Here is a 15,493-nt window from a genome sequence, read left to right as displayed (position 1 = left end):
TCCTCCCCGCGCGCCCCTGGGCGGCCCGGAGTGGGGAGCGGGGGGGGGGGTCGTCGGACGTTGACCGCGGATTCGGATCCCGCGGAGTTCACGGTTCTCCGTTTCCAGCTCCCCGATCCCCGCTCGCCGCCGACACATAAACACCTTCGCCCGCTCATCCGCATATTCTGCGTTGTTCTCCCGACGGTGAATTACAAGCCCAGGGCAAAACTGCAAAGACCGTCTTTTTTTTTTTTTTTTTTTTTTCTTCTTTTTATCGATTTTATGTATTCATGAGAGACACAAGGAGAGAGAGAGAGGCGGAGACACAGGCAGAGGGAGAAGCAGGCTCCACGCAGGGAGCCCGACCTGGGACTCGATCCGGGGTCCCCAGGATCACGCCCTGGGCTGCAGGCGGCGCTAAACCGCTGAGCCACTGGGGCTGCCCAAGACTGTCTTAAGGGTCCTTTCGGTACAGGGTCCGTCCTTCCTTCCTTCCTTCCTTCCTTCCTTCCTTCCTTCCTTCCTCTTCCCTTTCCTTCTTTCGTTTTCTTTTCTTTCGTTCTTTTTCTTCCTTCCTCCCTCCTTTTCCTTCCTTCCTTCTTTCCTTCCTTCCTTCCTTCCTTCCTTCCTTCCTTCCTTCCTTCCTTCCTTTTTTTTGTTTTGGTTTTGTTTTCAGCACCAAGAGTCTAGGACCAGGTTGTTCTTGAAACCTTTCCCACTCCACGACTGTGCCCCAAGGTATCGCTGTTCTATCTACTAGGACTAATTTGAGTAATTAACTTTTTAAAAGTTATTTGCTACATGATAGTATCTTAATGCGCTAACATGTTTGTCTTTTAATAGCAGTCTGTGAAATCTTGGAGGAAGGGGGGACAAGGGGGGATGAAACGAAAGAGACTCAATTTCAAATGAAAAGAATTGCCTAAAGAGATTATTTGTAGGGGCAGCCCCGGTGGTTTAGCGGTTTGGCGCCGCCTTCAACCCAGGGCCTGATCCTGGAGACCGGGGATGGAGTCCCACGTCAGGCTCCCTGCATGGAGCCTGCTTCTCCCTCTGCCTGTGTCTCTGCCCCTCTGTCTCTTATGAATAAATAAAATATTTAAAAAAGAGAGAGAGAGATTATTTGTAGACAGAGACATTGACAGCGATGGAGCAGCGCGCCCACATTGCCAAGAGCCCCAGCACCTGCTCGCAGCCAGCACCATCACCGTTTACTGCTCAGGACGGTGAGGCTCCGCAAGGTTAGGGATCTGCTTAGGGCTGTGGAACCCGGCTTGGGACTCGGTCTTTGACTTTGCACCTCATTCTTTAAAAAAGAAAGGGGCAGCCCGGGTGGCTCAGCGGTTTAGCGCCGCCTTCAGCCCAGGGCCTGATCCTGGAGACCCGGAATCGAGACCCGGGATCGAGACCCATGTTGGGCTCCCTGCATGGAGCCTGCTTCTCCCTCTGCCTATGTCTCTGCTTCTGTGTGTGTGTGTGTGTGTGTGTGTGTGTGTGTGTGTGTGATGAATAAATAAAATCCTTAAAAAAAAAGAAATTAAAAAAGATTTTATTTATTTATCTATTTATTTATTTGAGCAAGCAAGGGGAGTAGCAGAGGAAGAGGGAGAAGCAGCCTCCCTGCTGAGCAGAGAGCCTGACTGGGGCTTCATCCCAGGACCCTAAGATCATGACCCCAGTTGAAGGCAGACGCTTAGAATGAGCCACCCAGGGCCCCCTCTTGTCACCTCATTCTGCTGTAGGGAGCATCTGATGAGGCAGAGGTTGCAAAGAGTGACTGAAGAATATATTGAAAAAATTGTTCACAGATTTTAATTTTCCTTTGTTTTATAACTATTATTATTATTTGCTCCATTCGTTTTGCAGCTCCTCCTCTCCTGCTCACTCAAAGGAACATTCTGTGAGCACAGGGGCTTTGATGTGTTCACTACTATATTCCTAAAATCATGACTGACCTTCTGTAAGTACTAACTGAAACAAAAAAAGAATCAATCGATAGGAATAATAAAAAGGCAGTATCAATTTACACCTCAGTAAAGCTGAAAAAAATAGGCTGAGAAAAATCCACTGATTTTTTTAAAGTGATGTTTTGTTAAATTGGATTTGTTTTATTCTTACTATGAGATCCTAGGGGAGGATAAAAATTATATATGTTCATTATATTTTGTTCATATGAAACAGAAAAGTGAAAAAAAATTAATACACAACACCAATTAGGATGGCAGGCACACACAAAGGGGCCATGTGAGGAGAGAGTAAGAAAGTGACCAGGTGGGGCACCTGGGTGGCTCAGGTCATGATCTCAGGGTCCTGGGATCTAGTCCACCATCTGCTCAACAGGGAGTGCGCTTCTCCCTCCCTCTGCCCCGCCCATTCTTTCTCCTCTCTCTTAAATACATACAATCTTTAAAAACAACAACAACAAAAAGCCCACATGCAAGCCCAGCTTTCACCAGACACCAATCCTGAGGACACTTTGATCTGGGACTTCCAGCCTCCAGAACTGTGAGAAAATAAAAAATTTAAGCTGCTCAGATTATGGCAGTTTGTTATGGCAACTGGAGCAGATCAACAGGATGTATGTCTACATTTCTCTTGAGTAAATACCAAGGAGAGATTGCTTGGTTTTATGAGAGATGTGCATTTAACTTTACAAGAAATTGCCAAACTGTTTTCCAGAATAGCTGTATGATTTTGTGTTAACATCAGCAATGTATAAGAAGTGTAGTTGCCCTACATCCTCATCAATATTTGGTGTTACCTGGCGGGACTTTTTCTGGTTTGTTTTGTTTGCTTTAATTTGAGCTATCCTGGTGGTATATACTGATATCTCATTGTGGTTCTGTTTTTACATCTTCCTGATGATTGGTGATGTTAAGCATATTTCAAGTGCCTGTATGTTCATCATATGTCTTCAATGACGTATTTGTTCAAACTCTTTGCCTATTTTGTTTTCCGGTTGTGTTTTGTTATTTCTGAGATGTAAGGGGTCTTTCTTTATCCTAGATACAAGCATTCAATTCGGTACATTTTGCAAAGATTTTCTCTCAAGTCTATCTTGCCTTTACATTTTCTAAACCTTGTCTTTCAAAGGGCTTAAGTTTTTCTTTTTAATAAAGTCCAGTTTATAAAGTTTTTGTTTAAAAAAATTATAAAGTTTTACTTTTATGGTTTATGCTTTTGTGCCCTAAAAAATCTTTGCCTAAACAAAACTCACAAAGATTTTCTCCTTTCTTTCAGAAGTTTTATATTTTTTACCTTTTACATTGAGGCATACGATCCATTTTGAGTTAATTATGGCTTACTGTGTGAAGTTAGAATTGAGTTCATGTTTTTCCAATGGATAGGCTATTATTCTAGCAACACTGTTTGTTTGTTTCTTAAGATTTTATTTCAAGTACACCCACCATGGGGCTGGAACTCATAACCCCAAGATCAAGAGTCACATGCTCCACCAACTGAGCCAGCCAGGCGCCCCTCTGGCAACATTGTTAAAAAGACTATCCTTTTCTCCTTTGTCAAAAATGAATTGACTCTATTTGAAGTCTATTTCTAGACTCTCCAATCTGTCCCATCCACAAGCCTATCTCTACATGAACACCACTCTGTACCCTTACGGTAAATCTTGAAATCAGGTGCAGTTCTCCATTTTTGTTCGTCTTATGGTTGTTTTGTTTAATCTAGATTTTTTGTGTTTCTCTATAAATTTTAGAATCAGCCTGTCCATTTCTATCAAAAACATTAACAACCTACTGAGAGAGTGATTGAGACTATGTTAAATCTATAGATGATTTGGGGGGAGAATCGACATTGTAATAATATTGAGTGTTCTATTTACTTATTAATTTTTAAAAGATATTTATTTGAGAGAGAGAGAGAGAGCAGAGAGAGCAAGCAGGCATGAGCAGTGGGGATGGGCAGAAGGAGAGGGAGAAGCAGACTGCCTGCTGAGCAGGGAGCCCGATGCAGGACTTGATCCCGAACCCTTAGATTATGACCTTAGCCAAAGGCAGACGTTTAACTGACTGAGCCACCCAGGCACCCCAATATTGAGTGTTTTATGCATAAACACAGTATATTTATTTATTTAGGTCTCTAATTTTTCCTGGAAATATTTTGTAGATTTCAGTATTTTGTATTTGCATGCTATTTGTTAGCTTTACTCCTAAATATTTTTCTTGTTTTAATATTACCACAAACAGCATTTCAAACACTTTTTGTTTGTAATTGTCTGTTGCTAATGCATAGACATACCACCGTTTCTCTATGTTTGATCCTCAATCTTGCAGCTGGAACTCATGAGTCCTGGTAGATTCTTGTAGATTTCCTTGGGATTTTCTACATCCATGCTCATTGTGAATGAAACAGTGTGTTTCTTCCTTTTCAATCCTCCTTGTCTTAGGCACTGACCCCCAGAATAATGTTAAAGAGACATGATGAGGGCAGACATCTTCGTCTTGTTCCCTACATTCTCCATTAAGTATGATGTTAGCTTTAGGTGTGTTTGGTTTTGTGTCGTATGCTCTCGGTTCTTCGGCATCCCGTTGAATCCTGCCATAACTTCGAACATGGTCATGGTAAATATTCTGCATGTGTGTGGAAAGAACTTACATATATAATATATATATATTTTTTTATTTATTCAATCATGAGAGACGTAGAGAGAGGCAGAGGCAGAGACACAGGCAGAGGGAGAAGCAGGCTCCATGCAGGGATCCTGACGTGGGACTCGATCCCAGGTCTCCAGGATCAGGCCCTGGGCTGAAGGCGGCGCTAAACCACTGAGCCACCCAGGCTGCCCAGAACTTATATATTTATCTCCTCTCCTACATGTTCTCATTTTAACACTTCCCCACATGTCTATACGCATAGATATTAATGTCTTAGTGATGTATTACTCCAAGAGATCATATTCAGGTTTTTAAATTAATTAATAATTTTTGTTTATAGCTTGGAAAACATTTAGTATCAGTATAAAAAACCTTCCTTGGGATACCTGGGTGGCTCAGTTGAGCATCCAACTCTTGGGTTTGGCTAAGATCATGATCTTAGGATTGTGAGGTAAGCTCTGAGCTCAGCATGGAGTCTGCTTGGAATTCTCTGACTTTTCCAGTCCTTCTCCCGCCCACTTATACACAGGCACTGCACTCTCTCTCCCTCTCTCTCAATAAACAAACAAAATCTTTTTTTTTTTTTTAAGCCTTTCTCTTCCTGTTTTCTTCCTCCTTCCTGAATGTTATTACAGAGCATTTCATTATATGGATGGACCACACTTGAGTAGTGCTTCCCACTTTAAAGATTTTGTTTGTGGACTTTTGTTTTTTAATCAGGAGGGCAACTTTCTCTTCTCCTTCCTCTTCTTCTTTCTTTTTTTTTTCCCCCCTAACCTTTAGACTCCCTTCTCTCATTTCCCCCAATGCCTCTGGCAACCCCTGCCTCTGGCAACCACCACCAGTCTGTCCTCCTGTATCTATGAGCTTGGCTTTTAATTCTTGCCTTTTTTTTTTTTTTTAAGATTTTGTTTATTTATTCATGAGAGACACACAGAGAGAGAGACACACACAGAAGAGAGAGAGAGGCAGAGACACAGGCAGAGGGAGAAGCAGGCTCTATGCAGGGAGCTTGATGTGGGACTCAGCCCAGGACTCGACCCAGGACTCACCGGGGACTCACCGGGGACTCACCCGGGACTCGACCCGGGACTCCAGAATCAGGCCGCCCCCCCCCCCCCCCCCCCCCCCCCCCCCCCGGACAAAGGCAGGCACTAAATTGCTGAGCCACCCAGGGATCCCTCTTCTTGCTGTTGTTTGAAATTCCACATCCTATGGTATTTGATTTCACTTAGCATAATGTCCTCAAGGTGCATCTGTGCTGTAGCAAATGGCAAGAATTCATTTTTTTTATGGCTGAATGAATAACATTCCATGGCACATACCACAATTTCTTTATCCATTCTTCCATCAGTGGACACAGGCTGTTTCATATCCTGGCTACTGTAACTAATGTTACAATGAATATGAGGATGCATATAACTTTTCAAAGGAGTGTTTTTGTTTTTCTTCTGACAAATTCCCAGATGCGGAGTTGCTGGATCATATGGTAATTCTAGCATTAATATTTTGAGAAACACCATAGTGTTTTTCATAGTGGCTGCACCAATAAACATTTCCACCAGTGGGGCACAAGTGTTCTTTTCTCTGTCTCCTTGCCAACATTTGTTATTTCTGGTCTTTAGCCATCATCTTATTTTTTTTATTTTTTAAATTTTTTTTTAATTTTTATTTATTTATGATAGTCACAGAGAGAGAGAGAGAGAGGCAGAGACACAGGCAGAGGGAGAAGCAGGCTCCATGCACCGGGAGCCTGATGTGGGATTCGATCCTGGGTCTCCAGGATCGCGCCCTGGGCCAAAGGCAGGCGCCAAACCGCTGCGCCACCCAGGGATCCCTAGCCATCATCTTATAGCCATTCTAACATGTGTGAGATGATATCTCATTGTGGTTTTCCTTTGCACTCCCCTGATGATTAATAACATAGAGCATCTGGGATCCCTGGGTGGCGCGGCGGTTTGGCGCCTGCCTTTGGCCCAGGGCGCGATCCTGGAGACCCGGGATCGAGTCCCACATCGGGCTCCCGGTGCATGGAGCCTGCTTCTCCCTCTGCCTGTGTCTCTGCCTCTCTCTCTCTCTCTCTCTCTCTGTGTGACTATCATAAATAAAAATAAAAAAAAAAATCTTTTAATAACATAGAGCATCTTTTCATGTACCTACCTGTTGGCCATCTGTAGGCCTTATCTGGGAAAATAAAATTTCAGGGCAGCCCTAGTGGCTCAGTGGTTTAGTGCTGCCTTCACCCCAGGGTATGATCCTGGAGACCTGGGATTGAGTCCTGTGTCGGGCTCCCAGCATGGAACCTGCTTCTCCCTCTGCCTCTCTCTCTCTGTGTGTCTCTCATGAATAAATAAAATCTTTAAGAAAAAATAAAATTTCATTCTATGAATATACCACATCTTATTTATCTATTGATATGTTGAAGGAGGTTTGAGTTGTTTCCACCTCTTGGCTATAATGAACTATGTTGCTATAAACTCTCACATACAATACAAGTTTTTGTGTAGACATAAATTTTCAGTTCCCTGGGGTATATACTCAGAAGTGGAATGGGTTATAGGGTAACTTGATGTTTAATTGAGAAACTGCCAGATTATTTTCTGAAATGATTGCACTGTGGTGCCCAAGATTGCGAATCCGAGAAACCACCAAGGAGCCGACACCGACGCAAACACATGAGGGTTTATTTACAAGCTCGAGCTTGGGTCCAAGTATACCTGACACAGCAGAGCAGGGACTTGGACCCCGAGGTGGGTTCCAGCTTAGTTTTATGGGCTGGTCTAGGGGACCTCCAGAAGGGGTGGAGGAATTTCTCAAGTTCTGTTTACATTCTGATATGGGGCTTTCAAGAGCACTGAGCTCTGTTCTTATTCTAATAGGGGCTTCCAGCCCTTGGCTTGGGCTCAGTTCTTATTCTAATATGGGGCTTTCTAGGACATTAAGCTGTAAGCTGTTTTTTTTCCTGTAACTGAAGTAATGTAAATTTCAGCTGTTATTCACAGGGGTCTAGGATGGCTCTACTTGTGCTAAGGCTGAACTTAAAGTGGAATGGCCTTAATTTTCTCGGCCTCCACATGCACCATTTTACAGTTCCTCCAGCAATGCATGAGAATTCCAGTTTCTCCACATTTTTACCAACACTTGTTGTGACCTGACTTTATTTTAATCTTCTCCTTACTTTCTAATTTTTCTTTTTCCCTACCTCCTTGACTCACTTCCCTATGTACTCCCCTCCCTTGCACAAATCATCAGAATTTGTGATATTTCTCAGAGCCGAAAATAGTTCCACTAAGGAACCCTTTCCCCTGTGTTTTCTTAGATCCTAAACTCCTCTTCAGTTAAAATCCCTGCTGGCCTTTAAACTCACATTTCTGCTATGCTCATCTTTGAATTTCTAATCCTTAGCAGGCACGCCCCCATCTAAATGCACTGTACTCCATCAATGTTTCTTTCTTTTTTTTTTTTTTTTTAAGATTTATTTATTCATTCAGAGAGAGCGAAGAGAGAGGCAGAGACAGAGGCAGAGGGAGAAGCAGGCTCCATGCAGGGAGCCCGACGTGGGACTCGATCCCGGGTCTCCAGGATCACAAACCCAGGCTGCAGGCGGCGCTAAACTGCTGCGCCACCGGGGCTGCCCCATCAATGTTTCTAAAGATCTCAGGGTTTGAAAAGAACCTTAAAAGTTTCCTAATCTAATTCATTTTGTTTAATGTTGCATAGAGGTGGAAAGAAGATTGAGTGAAAAAAAGGTGGGGAATAAGAAAAGAGGAGGGAAGCAGGAAGAAGCATTGAGTATATGCCTGACATTTTACATACATAATCTTATTTAAATCTCACAACACCCCCATAAGATTGGTGTATTACCTTTTCCTTGTTTCATAAATGAGGCTACTGAGGCTCAAAGAAGTTAATGATTTTGTTCAGGGTCCCTCAGCTTGTGAGAGTCAAATTTAGCTACCTGCAACTCCAAATCCTGGGATCCAGGAAGCTCTTGAATTTCAAGGAGGAGGATGATCCTCATGGGCATATGATTACCACGTTCCTTGCTCCTGGACAGACAAGCCCCATATGGACTGAAGTTTCGGAAATGAAGGGGCATTATTAGAACACTGTGTCTCATTTCTTGAAGGGAGTCAGTGCTAGGATGGGGAGCAGTTTTATCTCAACGGACAGTTGACGCCTCAAGCTAAGAGAACACAGGCTAGGAAACTGGCCAGGGTTCTGGTATTTGTCACCTGGAAGGACAGGTTAGATATATTAGATATGTGAGATAGTATGGAAAATTTCAAGAGAAAACTTCAGAACATGGATGACCTCAGTACCACGTGAGGCTACTCCTATTTCTGCCAGCTATTCAAAGACCAGTAGCAATTTATAAAAATAGACAGGACAAGGCCATCACACAACCAAGTTCATTTGTTTCATTTTCCTTTTGACTTGTAGGGTTTGCTTCTGAAAACATTAAAAAAAAATTAAGTCTTAGGGTGCCTGGGTGGCTCAGTTAAGAATCCGACTTTTCATTTTGGCTAGGCTCAGGATCTTGGGGTCATGTGATCTCAGGGTGGTAAGATCGAGCCCCACATAGGGCTCCTTGCTCAGTGAGGAGTCTGCTTCTCTCCTGATCCCTACCCCCCTGCTCTCTCAAGCTCTCACAAATAAATCTTTAAAAGAAATTAAGTCTTGTTGCATAGTTAACAAAGCCAGATCTAGAAACCATAATCAGAGAGGTCTGATCTCCATCTCTTTCTCTCTGCCTCATTCCTTCCTCCCCCTAGAAGTAATGGTTTTTATTGTTGTTGTTGTTGTTGTTATTGTTTTGTTTTTTAAGCAGGCTCCATGCCTAGCATTGGAGCCCAATGTGGGACTTGAACTCACGAGCCTGAGATCAAGACCTGAGTTGAGGGGATCCCGGGGTGGCTCAGCGGTTTAGTGCCTGCCTTCCACCCTGGGTGTGATCTTGGAGTCCCAGGATCGAGTCCCACGTCAGACTCCTTGCATGAGGCCTGCTTCTCCCTCTGCCTGTGTCTCTGCCTCTCTCTCTCTCTGTGTCTCTCATGAATGCATAAATAAAATCTTAAAAAAAAAAAAAAAAGACCTGAGTTGAAGAGTCATGATCTCTCAGGGTCGTGGTTTTGAGCCTAGCTTCAGGCTCCATGCTGTGTGGAGTTGGCTTGAGATTCTCTTTCCCTCTCTCTTTCCCCTTCCACTCGTGCTCTTCTAAAATAAATCAGAAAGAAAGAAAAAGAAAGAAAGAAAGAGAAAGAAAGAAAGAAGAAAGGAAGGAAGGAAGGAAGGAAGGAAGGAAGGAAGGAAGGAAGGAAGGAAGGAAGGAAGGAAGAAAGGAAGAAAGAAAAGAAGGAAAAAGGATCCCTGGGTGGCTCAGTGGTTTAGCGCCTGCCTTCGGCCCAGGGTGTGATCCTGGAATCCCAGGATGGAGTCCCACATCGGGCTCCCTGCATGGAGCCTGCTTCTCCCTCTGCCTATGTCTCTGCTTCTCTGTGTGTGTCTCTCATGAATAAATAAATAAAATCTTAAAAAAAAAAAAAAAGTAAAGAGTAAAAGACCTCAGCTGAGATTAAGAGTCAGACAACCAACTGAGCCACCCAAGTGCCCTTGTTTTTTGTTTTTTTTTCTGTTTTGTTTTTTTTGTTGTTGTTGTTGTTGTTCCTTTAACTTTGTTTTTATCTTTTTATTCCTCTTTTTTTAGGTAACCTCAATGACCAAGTAAGGCTCACTCACAACCCTGAGACCAAGACCTGAATGCTGTACTGACTGAGCCAGTCAGGCGTCCCTTACCTTTTTTTTTTTTTTTTTTTTAATATAAGGGATATTCATCTCCTCTTCCCCTACTAGGTAAATGGTATAGTATATTACCTTCAGTTTTGCCACCTTGCTTTTTTCACTGGAGATCACGTCATAGCAGCATTTAGAGATATTTGTTTATATTTTTATTTATTTATTTATTTATTTAATTATTTAAAGATTTTATTCATTTATTCATGAGAATACACAGAGAGAAGAGAGAGTGAGGCAGAGACACAGGTGGGACTCGATCCGAGGTCTCCAGAATCACGCCCTGGACTGCAGGCGGCGCCAAACCGCTTAGCCACCAGGGCTGCCCTCTTGTTTTTAGAGCTGTGTAGTATTACAGCGTGTGAATGGGTCCTACTTTATCTGTAGGATATCATTCTGTTATGGATATTGGTTTGTTTCCAGGTTCTTGGTATTACAAATAGTTCATTGAGTAACCTTTTGTATTTGTCTTTTTTTTTTTTTTTTTTTTGTCTTTTTGTATTTTTGTCAGTGTATCTTTAGGCTTGATTCCTAGAAGTAGGATTTCTGGATGGACAGTAAATGCATATGCAATTTTGCTAGATATTGCCAAATTTCCCTCTCCTCGGATCCTACCATTTTTGCATTTCCACCAACAAAAAATAGAAGTGCTAGTTTCCTGATTCCTTTGTCAACAAATTTTGTCAGACTTTTAGATTTTTTGCCAATCTGAGAGTTGAGAGGTAGTATCTCACTGTAGTTTTAATTTGCATTTCTTTCGTTAGAACTTTGATGGTACATTTTTTCATATATGTAAAGGTCCTTTATTTTCACTTCTTTTGTGTGTGTGTGTTTATATCTCTTGCCTATTTCCCACAAGGTGATGGTTTTCCTTTTCTTCTCCATCTTTTTAAGCCCTTTACATACTAGGGTATTTACAGTGAGGGGATGAAGTAGCTAGTGGCATCTTATAAGTGCTAATTGCTAAATTGTCAGGAATTTTGTAATCCAGTTGATGTCACATTGGTACAGTTGTATGCATTTTGGGAACTTTAAATCTATTAGGTTGGGAATAGTTACACCACGGTGATCAGCAAATTCTGTGAGTCCAGAGTCCCCTTCACCCTCCAGAACACAACTACTGGGTATTAATCTTCTGTAAGCTGGAAATAATTTTTCCCCCAGGTTTTAACTTGTCTTATTTTGCTTATGATATATTTTGCTATGCAAAAATTTTATTGTTGCTGCTGTTTCGGATAGTCCAAATTTCAGTCTTTTCCTTAAATGCCTCTGGATTTTGAGTTTGGAAAGTTTCTCCACTTCCTCCATTACAGAGGAATCTACTTTTACTTCCTTCTAGTACTTACATAGCTTTTCTCTTTAAAACATTTTTAAAAATCTTTGACCCATTTGGAAATCATCTTGTGTAGAGAAACAGATGTGATTGTCTGGCTATCTATTTACAGCCATACTATTTATGAAGAATGCCTTGGCTGAACCTGAAGAACTCCATTGATTTGAGATGCCACCTATATCACATATTAAATTTCCAAATACAATTATTTTTTAGATTTTTTTACTTTGTTTTATTGACCTACATATTCATGTGCCAATACCTTAATCTTATTGTACAGGCCATATACTGTTTTAATAACAGGTAGGGCTAGCTTCTCTTCATTTCCTTCTTGGGGTTTTCCTAAATATTCTCACTTATTTAATCTTCCAAATGAACGTTATAATAAAGTTGTCTTAACTCTAAGGCTCCTTCTGTTGCTTTTGCCAAGTGTCAAAAAAATATGGCCTTGTATTTTCTGACTTGTGCCTCCTCTGATCTGTACCCCTACTTTAGTTGAGACCTTCTCTTTCTCCCAGGCCCCATGTCCTTGTTCTGGATAATTTGAATTCTACTTCCAGACATTTCCTTGCAGAGAAAGCATTTTGTAAGCTTCACTGAGCACTTTTTTTTTTTTTTAATTTTTATTTATTTATGATAGTCACAGAGAGAGAGAGAGAGAGAGGCAGAGACAAAGGCAGAGGGAGAAGCAGACTCCATGCACCGGGAGCCCGATGTGGGATTCGATCCCGGGTCTCCAGGATCGCGCCCTGGGCCAAAGGCAGGCGCCAAACCGCTGCGCCACCCAGGGATCCCACTGAGCATTTTTTGAAATCACGTATTCTGTTGCTGAATAGCTATAGGATTTGGAGCAAACCCATCTCCAGGTTTTTTCAACTAGACATTGTAAATAAAAAATAATCTATTTCATAGAGGTTTTGTACAATTAGAAATATTTTCAGCCAGTTCTCAGTCATACCATCAGCAGAATTTGACTCCTGTAAACATTCCCTCCATGAAACATGTCCCACTGACTTCCAGGACACTCTCAAACTAGCTACCTTACCTCTCCCCCTCACGCTCCCTCAGTGTTTCCTCCTCAGTCTTGAAATGATGGAGAGCCCCAGAACTCAGATTTCAGACCTCTTCTCCTCTCATCTAAAATCACCTAGGGGTACCTGGGTGGCTTGATTGTCTGCTTTCAGCTCATGATCTCAGAATCCTGGGATGGAGCCCCACGTGGGGCCCCCTGCTTAGTGGGGAGTCTGCTTCTCCCTTTGTGCTTTCTCTCTCTCTCAAATAAATAAAATATTTATTTTAAAAAAATCTTTAAAAAATAATAATAACCTCTTAGTGAGTTTATGCTATCTTGAGGATTTAAATGACTGACTTCCAAGTTTTAAATCTCCAGCTTGGACCTGCACTATATACTCAAAATCTGTACATTTAACTACTTCTTTATCAAGTCCCATTGGGTGTCTCAAAAGCATCTCCAATTTAACTTATCACAAAACAATTCTGATATCCTGTTCTTCTTGTAGCTCAAGGAAGCTGAGCTGGACAGGCTAGAACGACCGACACATCTGGGCCCTCTCTCCACCCTGGCCTAGCTTGGGCTCCTTCACACCTTGGCTTTGGCAGGATTCCTAGAGGGCGAACCCCAGGAAACAAGCCCTTCCTAAATCTCTTATGATGGACCAGTATGAGCTCAGGTCTTTACCACTAGAGGGGGGGGGGGGGAAGCAGTGAAGAAGGGGCCCCCCATGCATGCCTATGTATGGCGAAAGGACTGCCTGGAGATTTCCCACAGCTTGGCAGTTACTTACTCATTTGTAATCAACAAACTTGAGCAAAGCTGCAGTTAGCTGGCAGCTCTGTGGGGCCTGTTGATGTGACCACAACACTCAACTTTTCCTCCCCAGTGACTTGATGATTCCTCAGCTATTTTGTCCAAACACTTTTTCCTAAGGCAAATTCTCCCACCCAGGATTCTCTCAGGGCTCTTCTGCAGCTAAAAGCTCCAATGTTCCCAGCTTGGGGATTAGAAGTACTTTCTCTACATGTTTAGGTTTCCTGGTGTTTCACAACTTGTACTTGTCCAGACTTTTCCCTTCTTTTGTTCTGTTTCGTAAATTTTCCAGTCCTTTTATTTATGTTCTTTTGCTTTATGTAATCCCTTCCTCAGCTTTCCTTGGGTTATTTTCATGTCATTTTTCTAACTACATGAATTGAACGTTTACTTCATTTTTCATTCTTTCTTAGTCATGAATATTACAAGCTGTTAAATTTCTTTTTTAATAGATTTTTATTTATTTATCTATTTGAGAACTATTGAGGGAGCGAAAGAGTGCACACAAGCAAGCATGGGGTGTTTGTGTGCAAACGCTGCTCAGCAGGGAGCCCAACTCCAGGCTCCATCCCAGGACCCTGAGATCATCATCTGAACCCAAGCCAGATGCTCAACTGACTGAGCCACCCAGGTGTCCCCAAACTACTCACTTTCTAAGTACAGCACCTTGTACCCATTAAATCCCCATCTCCAGTCACCCAGCTTAGATACACTCACCCTGTAGCTAACATTGTAATTTACACACGTTCTTTTTACAACCTATGCTAGTCTTCCAAGCCCGATTTACAGGTGAAATAAGCACTCCGATGTCTGTCTTGAAGTGCCTGGCTGGCTCAGTCAAAAGAGCATGTGACTCTTGATCTCAGGCCTGTGAGTTCAAACCCCATCTTCTGTGGAGGGATCACTAAAAAAAGTAAATTAATTAATTTTTAAAAAGGTCTGTCTTGTGTTTCTCTTCCTGGGATATTTGAACATTCTGTTCTACAGCTTCCCCCTAGCCTGTACACCCCCCCCTTCTTTTTTTTTTTTTAATTTTATTTATTTATGATAGTCACATAGAGAGAGAGAGAGAGGCAGAGACACAGACAGAGGGAGAAGCAGGCTCCATGCACCGGGAGCCCGACGTGGGACTCGATCCCGGGTCTCCAGGATCGCGCCCTGGGCCAAAGGCAGGCGCCAAACCGCTGCACCACCCAGGGATCCCCCCCCCCCCCGGGATCCCCCCCCCCTTCTAATTCAATACTTCTAGCAAATGCCATTTCTTCAAAGTAAAGCACAGGTTAGTACCTGATCTGAAACAGCCTCCCTCCACCCTTTCACACATTCTATCTAATTTTGTTTATAGCACTATCTCAGATTATTTCGTTCATTGATTTGCTTCCTTGTGATGATCTGCCTCCACGGCCACGCGTTCATCTTCAAGAACAGGCATCTTTGTCCTGTTGAACACCGCATTCCCGAGGCTTCTCAGAGTACCTGGCGCGTCCCGGCATGAGGAAGCATTTGTGGACTCGGTGCACTGCGGAAAGCAAATAATGCAGCTCGTGGAGGCAGCAGCACTTCCAGACTCTGCTGAGGAAAGGCCAAGGCTGCTTTAGAATCTAAAGTGTGATCCTGGGAGGGAAGAGGCACCGCTCCGTGGAGGTGACTGGGGGCCCCTCCTGCGACCAGGGGAGGAAAGGATCACAGTCGCCCACGGTGATTCGACCCAGATGCAAACGTACCCCGCAGAGCAGCGCGCGCGCGAGAGGAGCGGGAGGAGAGGTCGCCCCGCAGCCCGGGGGCCGGGAAGGGCGGGCTGGGGGGAGGCGGGGACAGGCCGGTGACCCGGGGTTGGCGGCGAGGCCCGGGGCGGGGGGCGGGGGGGGGGCACGAGGGGGCGCCGGGGCGGGCGGGGTGGACCCGAGCGAGGCGGGGCCTGCAGGGGGCGCCGCGGGGGGGCGCAGG

General features: G+C 43.4%; 2 long non-coding RNA genes across 3 annotated transcripts; one reads left to right on the top strand and one right to left on the bottom strand.

The window, feature by feature from the left end:
- The first annotated feature begins 207 nt into the window (after nucleotides 1-207).
- LOC125752342 (uncharacterized) lies at nucleotides 208-15,031 on the top strand. 2 transcript variants are annotated; one of them, XR_007401617.1, is made up of 5 exons: nucleotides 208-720; nucleotides 1,849-1,942; nucleotides 10,300-10,316; nucleotides 10,418-10,445; nucleotides 14,892-15,027. It is a non-coding gene; the product is annotated as an uncharacterized LOC125752342 (long non-coding RNA). The 2 variants fall into 2 exon arrangements; XR_007401612.1 differs by lacking the exons at nucleotides 10,300-10,316; nucleotides 10,418-10,445 and having other exon boundaries at nucleotides 211-720; nucleotides 14,892-15,031.
- Nucleotides 13,623-15,396, bottom strand: LOC125752345 (uncharacterized). Its single transcript, XR_007401619.1, has 2 exons — nucleotides 15,271-15,396; nucleotides 13,623-15,115 (listed from the first exon to the last, which is right to left on the bottom strand). It is a non-coding gene; the product is annotated as an uncharacterized LOC125752345 (long non-coding RNA).
- Nucleotides 15,397-15,493: the final 97 nt, after the last annotated feature.

The sequence above is a fragment of the Canis lupus genome, chromosome 1 (genome assembly GCF_003254725.2).
Source record: "Canis lupus dingo isolate Sandy chromosome 1, ASM325472v2, whole genome shotgun sequence".
NCBI classification, from domain to species: Eukaryota; Metazoa; Chordata; class Mammalia; order Carnivora; family Canidae; genus Canis; species Canis lupus.
This window is presented reverse-complemented; position numbering and strand designations above follow the sequence as displayed.